This window comes from Diadema antillarum, unplaced genomic scaffold (assembly GCF_040938485.1).
Source record: "Diadema antillarum isolate AM-2024a unplaced genomic scaffold, OU_Dant_1.0 seq00001148_RagTag, whole genome shotgun sequence".
NCBI lineage: Eukaryota > Metazoa > Echinodermata > Echinoidea > Diadematoida > Diadematidae > Diadema > Diadema antillarum.
Window position 1 is genome coordinate 666,336 of NW_027271960.1, and position 15,749 is coordinate 682,084.

General features: G+C 37.4%; 1 pseudogene; it reads left to right on the top strand.

Annotated features, from left to right (window-relative positions):
* The window catches only part of LOC139744255 (ATP-binding cassette sub-family C member 9-like), a 40,261-nt pseudogene extending 29,280 nt beyond the window's left edge, over positions 1-10,981 (top strand).
* Positions 10,982-15,749: the final 4,768 nt, after the last annotated feature.

Consider the following 15,749-nt stretch of genomic DNA (forward strand, 5'->3'; position numbering starts at 1 on the left):
TTTGCTTGAGGTTTAAGTGTCATTATGCTGTATCATGGTATTTCTGTCGTGTTGCCTATATATTTCCAGTCAACTTTAGTGTACTAACTGTACCAAGAGTCGGAAATAAAAATGTATAATTATGACGTCTGTTCACAGGACTATCTCGGTGCTGTCATCGTGTTAATCGCCAGTCTCTCGGCCCTGCTAGGCGCCGTCTACGGTAGTGTGGACTCCAGTCTTGTTGGCTTGGCTATTACCTACTCACTCGAGGTACAGTATGTTGTACACCTTTGCCTTGTTATTTGTCACGTCCAGTTTTTAGAAAAAAAAATAGTCGGCTGAATGAAATGTATAAACATATATATACAGTAAACCTCGCTTAAGTCGACATCGTATAAGTCGACAACTCGCTGAAGTCGACACGATAAAAAAATCCCGATTTTTGCCTTTGTTATTCCTTGAAAATTTCTTCGTCTTAGTCGACATTTATAAGTCGACAACTCGCGTAAGTCGACCTGATTTTTGAGTGGCAACTGAGCTGAAGTACGTGTTAATTCCCTCGTCTAAGTCGACATAATTTTTTCGCTCAAAAACTTATCGCCACTCTCTGAAAAAGAAGTGTTTTCCCGCTCCGATTCGCAGCATTTTTACTCGGTAATTCGCTACTAACGGCGCGGTAGCGTTCGCGCCATGCGCCCATTGTCTTGTACGCCAGAATAGAAAGGGCATACACTCATTCTGGAGTATTACATGTAGTACCCAAAGCAGTTCACTTTCCCCCCTTTCTCCTTCTCGTTATTCTCAAAACGCACAAATTTTGTACACCTATAGGTCCTAGTAGAGAATCATTATCAGAACATGAAATACTTTGTAGGTGCTTCTGTTTATCCGAATATTCTAACGTTGATTTCCGAAGCGGTATTAGAAACCTGGGCCCGTTTTTAGAATATTAATTGAAATGCAACTACATGTAATTAAGTGCAACTAAAAATCAAATGCAGGTGTGTCAAATCACGAGCAACTTTGCACATAAACGCAAGTGCGTTGCTGAAAAGGCTTGCGTTTGATTATGAAACTAGAAAATAGTTGCACGAACCTGAAACTCAATTGCGTTTGAACACAACTCTAAAAATCAAATGAAGTCCATCAAATCACGCGCAACGCTGTATTCAAACGCAAGAGCGTTGCAGAGAAAACTTGCAGGTTTTGTACGAAACTATAAGAAACTGCGTTTAAACGCACTAAACATCTACGGAAGTGCGTTATTGTTGAAAAGACTTGCATTATTTTTTATTTCGTACGCAAAATTAAAGAATAAACGCAACCCCGAAAATCAAATGCAAGTCCATCAAATCGCACGGAACGCTGAAAAGACGTGCGTTTGATAATCATACGAAACAAGGAAATTGTAGGGAACTTTTTTCAAAACTCAATTGCTTTTAAACGCAACTCTAAAAATCAAATGCAAATCCATCGAATCACACGCAACGCTGTATTTAAACGCAAGAGCGTTGCAGAGAGACTTGCAGTGTTTGTACGAAACTATATAAGAAACTGTGTTTAAACGCATCTCTAAACATCTACGGAAGTGCGTTATTGTTGAAAAGACTTGCATTATTTTTTATTTCGTACGCAAAATTAAAAATTAAACGCAACCCCGAAAATCAAATGCAAGCCCATCAAATCACACGGAACGCTGAAAAGACTTGCGTTTGATAATCATCGGAAACTAGAAAATTGAAAGAGACTTAAACTCAATTGCGTTTAAACGCAATTCTAAAGATTAAATGCAAGTCCGTCAAATCACAAGCAACGCTGTATTTAAAACGCAAGAGCGTTGCAGAAAAGACTTGCGCTTTTTGTAGGAAACTATAATAGAAACTGCGTTTAAACGCATAAAAATCTACAACTTGATCTATACGGAAGTGTGTTATTGATGAAAAGACTTGCAGTATTTTTCATTTCGTAACGGAACTTTCGCCGTAACCGAACTTAGTCTGCACTAGCAGGGGAAAGACATCGCAACATTTACACGTTCAAACTACCGAAACGCATTCTGTTTCACGAAATGTCAATGAAAAAATAGTAGCAAATTATTGTTACAGTTCGCTGTGCCGAGGGTTTAAATCTCAGTCCAAAGTTAAATTAGTCCGACGATGGAAAGAGATTTGTTTTTACGAAGGTTAGTAATCCGAAAGATGTCGTTTTCGGATTTACAAACTTGTCTTCTTCTTTTTATTTCAAACTGGCCCACGTCGTACAGAGCGGTAATGTTGCGAATCGGAGCACGAGAATAATTCATTTTCAAAGTATGGCAATAGCAATTTAAGCAAAACGAATATGGCGACTTAGGGAAGGAAAATCACACATCCTATTTCAACTCAGTCGGCACTGAAAAATCATCTCGACAGAATCATACGAGAATTCACACGCATATCTTCGCAGCAACGCACTTAAATTTAAATCGCAAAGTTGCATGCAATTTGGGGAATATGCGTTTGATTTTTCAAATCAAATTTAAAACGTACAGTGTCTAGAAACGGGCCCATGCAGGTTTCCGATCCCACTCTCTAAAAATCTCTCTAGAGATTTGGGAATTGTGCGTTGTCGTTACTAATCCGCGCGAGATTCAGGCATGAACTAGAACATATTACTGTTTCTATATATATATACAGTGTATATATACACTCTATTACCCTTTTTATCCTATAGACTTGAAAACTTTTTTCGTATAATGTATTCGTATCAAAATTAAATGCCAAACAAAGCAGTAAAAGGCATTTCTGTTACTCCTATACGCAAAAGAGATTTGATTAATACTTTGAAGTAGTCACTGATCGGACTTTCAATCTATTTCACAAGACAAACCTTCCAAAACCTTATTTGATCATTTGCATCCATCTCTGTAAGGAGACTTAAACCCGCCGCACGCTATAGGACTCATACGACTATACGACTGACAAACTTTGGATCTGAAATAAACAAGGGTGTGTATTCTGAGGCTATTGTGATTTATTTCGGATCCAAGGTCTGTAGTCGCAAGGTCGTGAGTCATAACAGGGAGGTGTTCATAATCAGAAGTGTACCGGGAGAGGTTCCGCAGCGTGGATGGTGCATACTCACCGTGAATCCACAAAGTCTGGTATAGGATTGTGTAACTGTTAGATGAACAGCCAATAATGACTGCGAGTCTCACTGCAATAAAAAGTTAATGATAATGATAGTAATTATACATTTCAATAGCACATAGTCTTTGGACCAGGACACAAATAACTTCACCTCCTTTAAAAGTTTGATTCTGTCCGTGCATATCACTTTCTACATGATTTTTCATTCAGTTTAATATTGAATGAGGTTCTTCATTTAAATTACGATATTACATCATTCACAAATTCGCAAGTTTTCGTTTATCAGCGACCTGATTTTCCCAAAAAGAACACTTGAATCAATCGATGACATAGATTTTAGATTCACGTCAAACACGAGATCATAAACGAGAATGTTATCTAATCAATATACCGATGCTGAATCTCATCGTTCATAAGGTGAACATAAACTAAAAGCTGCAAAATTTGAACCCGTCATTCGTTCTATTCCACAACAGATTTCCATCTTTATGAACATGGTGGTCCGAGGTTGCGCCGATCTGGAGCTCCAGATGAACGCCATTGAGCGAATTCGGTACTACACGGAGGTCAAGAACGAAGACTACGACGGTAAGCTAGAAGTTCTTGCTGAATTTGTTGCCCTAAAAAGAAACAAGTAAGCTGACAGCTGACTTCGGGGGGGGGGGGGGGGGGGGGCTGGGACTTTGATATTCTACATTTTCATCTGAATTTTCAGATGGTTCTTGTAAAGATATTTCAAGCCAGAAGACAGATATATAAAATATTGGCATGACATAATTATATTTCCCCTATAATATTACGATTACAACTTGCATGCGATCATTCCGTTTGTTTTGACGATGATCAGACTACCTTAGATAAGAAATAACAAATGAATGTTTATCAGAGACTGAGCTGTTTACTTGTGAAGCAATGCCAAAGCAAAAAAAAAGTCCGCTTAGAAAAAAATTAAACTGTTTCCATGCAAATTACAGTAATGTGAAGCAGATGACGTTTTAATATTGAGACAGAGAGGAAATGTTAATATAGATGACAAAGTTATGTCATATTATTTTGCCAGGCCTGGAGCCACCCCCAGAGTGGCCTGACAAGGGTGAGATCGTCCTCGAGAAGATCAGCGTACGCTACGCACCCGAGCTGGACCCCGTACTACACGATGTCGACGTGACCATCCCTGCCGGACAGAAGGTAATAAAACCTTCTCCGCCTCCCGGAAAGTGTGCTCTTGACTGTTTTATCTTCCCTGATTCTTGGCCAGGAATAAACTCTGTTAGATGATGCAGATCAGCGTTCATAAAAATGTAGACCATGGACTGAAACATATGCTATCATAAACATGTAGATGTATCAGACTACATGTACTACGACGTCTAAAGAAATTAATGCGAAGAAGTCATTTGTATTTTTCATAACAGAGTACTTCTAAACATGTATGACGAAAGGGTACAGTCAAAAATATGATGTCATTTTTTTTCTGTAAACAGATGAATAACCTCAAAAACATGGCAAAACTATTTATGTTTTATTACTAAACAGATTCACACATTGCTTTCAACCATACAAAATGTTCACAGTAAAGGTGTACAAGATTAGTAAATAGTATTGCATCATACTCTCCTTTGAACATAGACATGATAGAGACAAGTAAAGTGGAATGCGAATCAATCATTTATTTCATCATCACGCTGAAATTCTACTCTTAAAAAAGGTCATCGATTCAATAGGGCCTATTTACCAAACTTAGACTTTGTAAAGTACCAAGTTTGTACAACGATATTGTTTTTTTTTCCTGTGGCATTCGGCCCTGCAAGTACATAAAAGACTAAAATGTCCTTATTGTGTTCATCTTTTCTTTATTTTTTTTTCATGACTAGCTTGGTATTTGTGGGCGGACCGGAAGTGGAAAATCATCTCTGACCTTGGCCCTCTTCCGTATCATCGATACTTTCAAGGGCAAGTTGTACTGCGTCTTTTAAACTATCATTTCATTAAGGTTGTCTTCTATAATTGTATCAATGATTTTTATGTGTTACTTAAAACAGCAAACGTTACTGAGCTGAGCACTACTGAAAGTACAGATGATGGGCTTACCTGTGCTTATCTATTTCAGCTTATCTTTTTGCTAAATCTTAATTCATTGCCCAGTTTTCAGTTTAAACAGAAAAATGTATATTCATATTGAAAAAAGTGTGTGTGAATACATTTAGAATTCTCATTTTCACGTCAGTATGCATGAAGCAAAAAAGGTACATACACGTTGACGAAAATGATGGAAATAATGCCTACCAATAAGTCATTAACAGAAGGCATTTCCTACAGAAAAATTTAAGTGTGCATAGCCTACTTTTCTATTTCAGTGAATGCTGTACAATTGAGTATATGAATATAAGAACGACCCAAGTCCATGGAAGACCATTTCGAGTAAACTAAAAAAAACTTCATATCTTTTTTATTTGTCCAATAATATTCTATTTAACTGTGATGGGAAGGCAACATTGTATATACAAATTAGAACATATATTATTATGACAATTAATATTTACATTAATTGTGGAGAGACCATTTCGTGTGGTGGACTTGGGTCGTTCTGTGATTCATATACATGATATTCTGCTATAGAGGTGAGAGAAGGATGAAAGAGGGCGCTATAATATGAATGTAAAAATGACCCAAGTCCTTCATTCTTACATTAATATAAGATTTAACTCATTCATTTCAGGCACTTCCGGGGGTAATTAGGATTTATCATTTATACACAAGATGAGTCCATGCATAAGCTACAATTTCCCATGTCAAACTGAATTTGGCCAAAAATTGGACTTGGGTCGTTCTTATATTCAGGTCTTCAATTGCATATAACAGCTCTGAAGTGATCAAACAGGATCATAGTCTTGATGACGTGAGAGTACCATGTTATGTAAGAGAACGGTAATCATATATGTCACTGAAACATTTACAGGGATTCTTTCAAATTTGACTGACTTTACCCCGTCATAACAATGGAAGACGAAGCTATTCCACGCCAGAAAGGAATGGAACAGAGAATTCTGGCTTATATTGCACATTGATTGTCTTGCAATCATATAGGTGGTGTGTGATGTAATCCTAATCCTTAATTCCAAAGTGTCGGGAAGAAAAATGGTGTGAGGAATAGAAGTATATATGAATTGATGATTCTATCGCTCTCGTCGTCAGGTCGTATTTTGATAGACGGTGTGGACATTGCTTCCGTTCCTCTCATCACCTTACGTCAGAGACTGTCTATCATCCCACAGGATGCCATCCTTTTCACTGGTAGCATCAGGTGAGATTCATAACGTGATCGTCTCAAGTCTTTCTCCTCCACCCCCCCCCTCTTTCTCTCTCTCTCTCTGTCTCCCCCCCCCCCCCTCCCCCATCTGTCTATCTTTTAAACTTACTACTAGTACGTATAGGGATCTGGCTGATTAGGCATCGTCACTCTTTGTTGATTGCTAGATACCTGTCAGTGAGTGTGTGTGTGTGCGAGTGCGTGTGGTCGTTGTTATGCGTTTGTGCAAGTGGGTGAGACTATTTCAATAATATTGCAAATTAATGCAAAATGACACTCACGGAGTTTTGAGGAAAGTTATAGGATGTTGATAATCGATAAGAGCTAGTTAAAAGCCAGCTTTTCAATACAAAGGGCTTCCTTTCCTATGTACACTGTGTAAACATAATAGCCCTAGACTCGGGGTTGAGATGTTTATTTCATAACTTCTTATGGTTTCACTTAATTTGTCAGGTGACAAGGTTCATAAAGATGAATTTTGTCAAAAATCTCCCCAGATTTATTCGTCTTTTAATTTCACCTCATGTAACCTTTGATATATAAGGTGCTATTTTGTTCAACATATCAAAATCTGCTCTAACTGTTGAATTCAGCGGTATGCATAGATAGATAACCAACATCAAGGAGCTTAAGCTCCTTGCCAACATGCATTATTCTACAGCATCATGGTAAATATAATTTGCGTTTCGTTAGTAATCATTATTATTGTGTCCTTTATATCCTAATATCTCCCTTCCTCTCATTCTTCTTATTTCTGATTTTTTTTCTTTCTTTTAATTCTTTCCGGGGTCACTCGTAACAGACGGAATCTGGACCCGTCCGATGTCAAATCCGATGACGAGCTGTGGAAAGCTCTGGACATCGCTCAGCTCAGAGATGTTGTCACACCTCTCGAAGGAGGACTAGGTGAGACCTGTGACCTTTCCATATAGTCTTTGCTATTATTTTTACAATGAATCATACCTATAGGCTATTGCTTTATAGATATTATGCTAAAAGGTTCCTATTGACAAGACTATAATTTGAGTTAGAGTATTTGTTAATACTTTCGTTGATACTTTTGTTGATATGTTAATTAATGGTTAAGCTTTCCTTGTCATCAAGTGAAATATGAGAACACCACACTTTGACTATAGCGCCTAATTCAAACGCATGAAAATACTCTAATTTTCAATGTCGTGACACCCAAACACACACAATCTTGTTTATACAACAGGGTTCAATTTCTTTAACATGAGAAAACTTGGAAACAGTACATTGGATTAAAACAAATCTTAAATTGGTCATCTGTTACACCATTCCTGTTTCAGACTACGTTGTGACGGAAGGTGGAGAGAATTTCAGCGTAGGTCAGAGACAGCTGTTCTGTCTGGCACGGGCCTTCCTCCGAGATTCTAGGATCCTTGTCATGGACGAGGCCACTGCGTCCATAGACCAGGAAACGGTAGGTTTACATCCACATCAACATCCAAGTTCAAGGCACTCCAAGAAACTCACCCTATACCTCCCCTCCCTCCGAGATACAAACCTATCCCATCTCCCCGGCTCAATCAGTCATAGTATCTATCATGTCAATGTGCTCAGTGATCGCAAATAGAAACTTGACATGTGAGAGTTTTTTTACAAAGTTTTTTTTGATTGTTTTCTTTGTATTATTCAGCAAGTCACCTTGCCACTGTTGTTAACCCTCTATGTGCCCCAATAATAACCTGCTCATGGATTTGTGAGCAAGATTTGAGCAAATTTGACTTACTGGCACAGGAAGGGTTAACATTTGTTCGGGAAATTTTATGAATCTATTTTTGTGACATGCTAACACTCTGGTTTTATCTTTACCTAAAATCAATACAACTTTGTCTAAAGCATCTCATGACATTTCAAGGTAAATTTGTTCCCTTCCTTTCCACAATCCAGCATTTAATGATAAAGTCATGACTTCACATTGTTACTTCCATGATTGATACAATCTACTTCACATCACCTCACCCTACACCTTCTCTCTCCTATACTCACCTTTGACCTTTAGTGTCATTGCCAACTGCTTTAATAGACCCATACATACGCATTATAGTGATGATATGAAGATTGTTGAAAAAGGGCTATGTCATTCAGTATACATGTCTTCTCAGCTCATTCGAGCAATATACTTAAAAAGACATGATGTATCTAATGATTTCGTAATTAGATTTTAACATTCATTAAAAACGAAATGGTTGATGGTGTCAACATAGTCATACTCGGATGGATTCACAAAGGGGATTGTAAAGTGCAAAGTTGTCGAAGTATCTAAGGAGGGAAAGAGAGGGAAAAGGAGACAGAAAGAAAGAAAAAAAGAAAGAAAGAAAGACGCAGAGAGGAAAATGTATCTTTATTGGTTAGAGCATTAAAATCAATATTAATACGCATGATATAGTATACAGATTCTGTTAATGCGGTGAAGTCATGCAACTGCGTATTACTATAGACTGGTACATGACCATCCATCTGCCTTCCTCATTACGTGAGAGTAGCAAGATTGTTGATTCACTCCAATACTTAATGGTCTTTCTCTCCTTATTCTCGACATGACAAATCAACGCAGGATCGCATATTACAAGACGTTGTTGCAGATGTGTTCCAGGATAGGACAGTGATAACCATTGCAGTAAGTATGCAATAACTATACCAAAATGCTAATTGCAAAAAGAGTAGTTTGTTTCCATCACACCCTTACTACAATCATGTCAACATTGTCCCTTACAGAGTACAATCACACGATCCTCATAAACCTTATAAATCCTTATTAACTTGAACTTTGGGCTATGTTAAAAACATCAACGTGATATCGATACCTTAAACATACGTATAAACAATGCAAATTGATTAAAAAGAAACTGAAAATTAGCGTGAATACACATCGAGACGGTCACTGTTATCTAACTATACTTCGATTAATAATCATCTCTGACACAAGGCATGTGTAGTTTAGATATGCTTATATTTTCTCTCATTGGCAAACTACATGGCATAATTTATAATCACTGTAACTTTATTTTACGTACAGGGATAGCATACCTGATGATCAAGAAGACTGTACAGACAATATACAAAGAACTTTAAGATATCTTGTGTAATTTTAAATGCGTCTATAATGTGTTCCATATATAGAATATAGAAAAAAAAAGTTTGTTCCAAAGAATAACACCAGCATTGCATGGGAAGTTCTCTCTATCTTAAAAAAGTGCTAACTTTAGAACATAATATGTTTGTATCATATATTCTGGTACTTAGTGTCAAACTAATGAATTTATACATCCTTGGGAAGTACTGTACGCTTGTGTTATCAAGATGGACGAAGTGCAAATAGAGGGTTTCGCTTCAAGTTGCAATTTACTGGATGCATTGGGATGTGGGAATTGTGTGCACATCTGGAGACTATACTATTCTCAACGTTTTAGTGTATTTGATTTCCTTGCAGCATCGTGTTGGTACCATCATGGATTCAGACAACATCCTAACACTTAGTGATGGTCACGTGGTTGAGTTCGACTCTCCCAATTTGCTCATGAAGAAAGAAGATAGTGTCTTCGCCTCCCTCGTACGTGCTGGCAAATAGTAAACTGCTTATCTCTATTCCCATAGAGTTAGTCGCAGAGAAGAATGAAACTCTCATCCTATCAAGCATCGCATCTATAGGTCATTGTTTTGTATCTTCCTCAATTAGTAGTCACTCAAGAACAGACCAAAGATTAAAAGGGGATTTTTAGAGATGGGTTAACATTCCTATCGGACCGGGACTTTCAAGCTGCATTATACTATAAAGAGGTTTACTCCTTGCGTCTTACCTCATGCAAACTTGAACATAATTATTTTCTCCCGAGTTCTCACACATATTCCTATCCACTGTATACAGAAAGTCCACTCACATCCCAAGAACTGAAAATTGGGTGCGACTGGTGTGTTATTAAGCACGTTTTATTTTACTAAATCGTTAGAAAACAGTAATGCGACAAAGATTTTGTTTACTTTTCGTTTTGTGAAACGCAAAGTTATTATTATGTTTTTTTACTCACTTGTTAAAGACGAATGTTATGTAACTATATAGTTGCAGAATTATGTTTGCCGCATATAGACTTGTGGATTGTTCATAGATATCAATCTTGAGCATTTGGTTCTACTGATTCGTCAACAAAATGTTTGCTTCACTTTTTTCAGATTACCAGGCAATAAATGTGCTTTGGAAAATACACTCTTTCGAACGCCATGATAGCTATACAAAGAAGTTATCGACATTCAAATACTTTTTTTTTTATTAGAACGAGTGACAACTGTGAGTGTCACAATGGAAAATGGCATAATTGTATCCATGTCTACAACCTTAACCTTATAATGTCGGTGACTGTTGATAGCGAAAATCAAATAAGCATCTGGTTAGATTTTCCTGGAAGTGCATAAAAACTGTGTTTCCACTTGATCTTTTTTTTTGGAAGCATGTAGTATGCTGTCTATGAAAGACATGTATGTGCGGGCATGAGATTAAAAATTGATTGCGTAATGATTGAATGTCGACGATGATGATAACAAAAGGATGATGATGATGATGATGATGATGATAATGTTGATTCAAGGGGATGGCTTGATTGTAAATAATTGAGATATTACTTGCCATTGAAGTATAATATAGTAATGGGTATGAGGAATTTCTTGGAACGATCGACAAAATACACAAAAGAACCTTACTTTAAGATATGATATGAACGACTGGAATTCCCTGTGTTGCGAGAAATTCGTGCCCTCCGCCACTTTTAAATTCACTGAGCATTTTACAAAATTAATTGATGAGATTTCTGTTCATGAGATAGAATAACCGATTCTGACCACTTTCAGACATCTCGATGTTGTTGTTTTTTCCCCAAATGCACGAACTTTTATATATTCTGTAAAATATCATGTTTTTAAACCTCTGATAGCTTAACCTAGAAATACATGCGTAAGTTCTCTGTATTAGATGTTTTTATGCATTGCAAAATCTAATTAAAGTTTTGATATTCGTAAACGGTACAGAAAAATCTTATCTTGTTCTTTTATGATTAGTAAGTCCTGTTTGATCATGTATGTTTTGTGAACTATGCAATTCTAAAGATAAAATGAGGAACTCGATGGAAAGTACATGCTGCATTTTAGCGCTATGGTGGCACTTCATTAGATGCACCATTTGCCCAAACTGTAATCCCATATCCTATCCACTGCACTGGATGAGATAGATTACCATCGTATTGTACTGAGTCATGATCCTTGTTTGGAGATGTGTGATCGTCAATTTATACTGAAATAAAATAGTTTACTATCGATTAAGATAAGTGTATATTGGCTTATGTCTGATGCTTGCCATCTCATCAAACAATGTTCATCAGCAGAAAAAGGCGGCGGGGTACAGCAGTGAAAGAGAGTCCTGATTTCATTTATCACGATTTGAGTATCTCTCATGTATTTCATATATATATATATATATATATATATATATATATATATATATATAAGTGAGAAAAAGATAGAGAAGATGTGTGAGGGTGTGTGTGTGTGCGCGTGCGGGTCTATGTGTGTGCAGGTTTAGACAGCATAACAGTATGACGAAATGGTTGTCATCTTCTCTTTATACCTTTGAGAAAAAAAGCAACAAAACACAACATAACAATAAAAAAAATAAACCGGTATGTGGTAAATTTCCAGGCGAAAGAGTGAAAAAATGGAAAACATTAATAATCTTGTTGCTGACTTGAATAAGTTTGTATATTCTAAAGTCGTACTTTCATTTTATGCAGAGAGGACGGTTCGATTCTGTTGATGAAGTATTTGTACGCAGGAGCAACATTTGCATAACAATAGCACTCGCAACACCAGCTCCTTGTGAGAGACAGCAGTTTGCAAGCCTCGGGGTGGTGTTGTGTGCCACCATCCATCAGTAAGTTTTGAGTGCTTAGGGTGTTGAAAAAAAGAACAAAGATAGAACTCATCACATTCTTTTTTAATCCATTTTTATTTCTTCTTAATCACGTAAGCAATGACTAAACCCATTACTATATTGTATATACAAGGCTCTGTCATCACGTAGATAAGAATATTCGAAGATATGATTTGACTATTCCGAACACAAGGTTTTCATTGTTGATACTACACATTGCCATGTACACATCGCCTGAAAAAGCCGCTGATAAAGTGTACATAGTGTTGATATCGGATGTATAATACTATTAACAATCTATACATGTCTATGGTTGTTATACATGTATATCAATTAAGGAGTGATATCACAATTTTCAAATTTTGACATGTTTGTGTCTTTAGCACAAAACATACAGTTTGTAGCCGCTGTCATGTCTGATGGAGACCACTCAAATATGAATTTTTATTCAAACGAGTTGAAATTTGGGTAAGGTGAATATGAATTTTTATTCAAACGAGTTGAAAGTTGGGTAAAGTGAATATGAATTTTTATTCAAACGAGTTGAAATTTGGGTAAGATGTGTTAGTTTTTACTTTCAATGTGTACGATTCCAGGCTCAAAACAACAAACTTCACATTCCAGGGCCCCATTTCATAAAAGATGTTAGGATAGCAACTCTTGCTGGAATGGCAACTTCCAATAGCAACAGCCAATCAGGAAGCTGGATTCTTGTCATTACCATGACAATTGCCATTCCAGCGAGAGTTACTATCATATAGACTTTTTATGAAATGGGGCCCACTTGTCATATGATAGCATTTTGCTAAGTACCCCGTGTGTGTGTGTGTGTGTGTGTGTGTGTGTGTGTGTGTGTGTTTTGTCTTGTATATACGTATGACTGAATCATGATTGTATTGTTCAGGCACTTGATAGAGATGAACTTCACTCCATGGGATTTAATCAAAGTGTTGCATGCAACTCGGTCCGAAGAACTATAAGTCATATATGCGTATAATATGATTATAATGATGGTTCTAGGAGAACGGGATATGAATTATATATATATATATATATATATATATATATATATATATATATGTTGCCACAGAGATTTCCGCATTTTGATATTGACAAATATTCCTGCCCCTTCTTCTTTGATTTCCTTGTATTTTTTATAATCAATTTCGTATTTTGTTTTTCTTTTTTTCGTATTACATGTGCATATCGTTTTTCAGAGCGTATGATTTTGGAAAATAATGATAAAAAAAAAATCATATGTCGCAGTAAGGGTCGGAGAGGTTAAATGAACTACAACCACTGCAGCAACATTACCACAAAAACTTAGATTGCACCTACAACAGGCACTTGAAACCTAAAAAACCGTTGCGTAATTGATGATCCGCAAAGTGCATGCAACAGGTGTCAAAAACGTGGTAGCGGTTGAGGCGCCGTGGACGAGTGTATAGTATGTGTATGAGCAGCTGGACGTGTGTGGCGTCTCAATGAAAGGAGTGCAAGTATTGTTCTCCTGAAGTGGTTGGTCCATCGTGTAGTGTGTGTTCCGTGTGTGTACGTCCGACTGGTTGTATTGTGTACCTTCGCAACGGGTTGAAAACCTCTGGCTTCCTACGGATTTTTCCACTCCCGCTATGCTCCAAGCCGGAAATTCATTGTGTTAAATGTAAGTAAAATTTTATCTTGAATACTTGTAATCTCAAACAGTATCATGTATCAGTAATTGCGCACGTTCGACAAATTTAAGACCCAGTTGTCAGCGGTAGCAGAAATTCCACATCGAAATTGTATAGATCTAGTGCATGCCCTACTCGAAAAGACACATAAATACTGTTACGAATAGTCTATGTGCCCCTATGTAATCGTACGGCCGCGGCCTACCCCTTGCTCACATCACCCAGCCCTGCGTGGGTTCTGCAGCCGAACTTCGCAAGCTTCGGCTGGCCGGGCAATGCTGCTGCCACGAAGTGAGCTTCCAAAAATGAAACCAAGAACTTGAAGAAGACTTCCTCACTCTCCAACACCCCTAAGAAGGGGCCAACCGGACAGGGGGAAGACATACTAACTATACAAAAAACATACTAACTCTTTTGGTTGTGGTTAAATAGCTTTCATTTTGATTAAGTACACTTGATAACTGATTACAGTATGGTTGGACCTACTACTCATCGACTGCCTTTATTTGTAACCACTATTTCACCGAAAATATTCAACAGATTTACATGTACCTCAATTTCGTCTCACTTTGGGAGAAAATAACGCAGATCCTTACCCCATGCTCAGATTGTCGCTCCGTATCCTACGCACGTAAATCTCGGCGATAAACACACGGGAGGTTTTTTTTTTGTGCGCCCATGGTAGCTCATTTTTTAAACCAACCGCCCGTTTTCCCATTGAAAAGCGTGTAAATCCAGTGAATGGGCAAATATGTGTTAACATTAACAATAATTACATGTATTACTAATAAGGATTTTCTTCAATTCTTTTTCCTCCTGTTTCCTCAGGTTTACCTGTATCCCCCTAATTTTTCGTGATTTGTATTCATGTTCGAATGTTCCAGCGTATTGCGCCCTATATCCCATGCGCATTTTTTATTTCATACGCGACAAAGCCATTGCGCGAGGGTGGTCGATCTAAAAATATGTGGTCGATGAGTAGTAGACTTACTATATCATGATATCTTGCTTCACATTCCTTCATAAAACACTTTAATATCGGGGAGCTGGGATGTCAACTCTAAACTTCTATATACATATATATACTGTATATGGGATATTGGTGTTCAGCAAATAGTGCATGATTGCCAGTGAGAGTGCAATCATGAGTAGAGAGCCTATCACAAAAGATGTTCGTACTCTGATTATGTAATTCCATGAAAATAAAATTTTTGTAATTTTTTGAAGCATAAATCAATTTTATGACAAGACCCCACACCAGAACAGAAACGCTAGAGTTGAACAAGTTTGTACTATACACACTACCAGCACTACACAGTACACAGGAATCAATATGATATAGAGATTCACTAGGGGATAGAATGGGATCTTCCAAGTAGCAGATATGTTTTTCAAAATACCCACAAGGTAGTGTGGGTTTGTGCTGTATACAGTCACCTCTGGTGGCAAGTGCATATAGTTCACAGGCCATCACCGAATACAAAAAATTTTAAAAGGTGGGAAAATGCAACTTGGGGGGGGGGGGGGGAGAGGGGGTGGAGGGGGTGGGGGCACATCGCTACTTAACACAATCACATGTTCACTTTCTACCACCATTTCCTTAATTAACATTATGGAATTCCAACGTTTTACATAGAAAGGATACAACAGACTGCATATTTCCCCTAAAAGAGATATTGGTCACATCCACTTACACAAATCTATTCAGTACACAG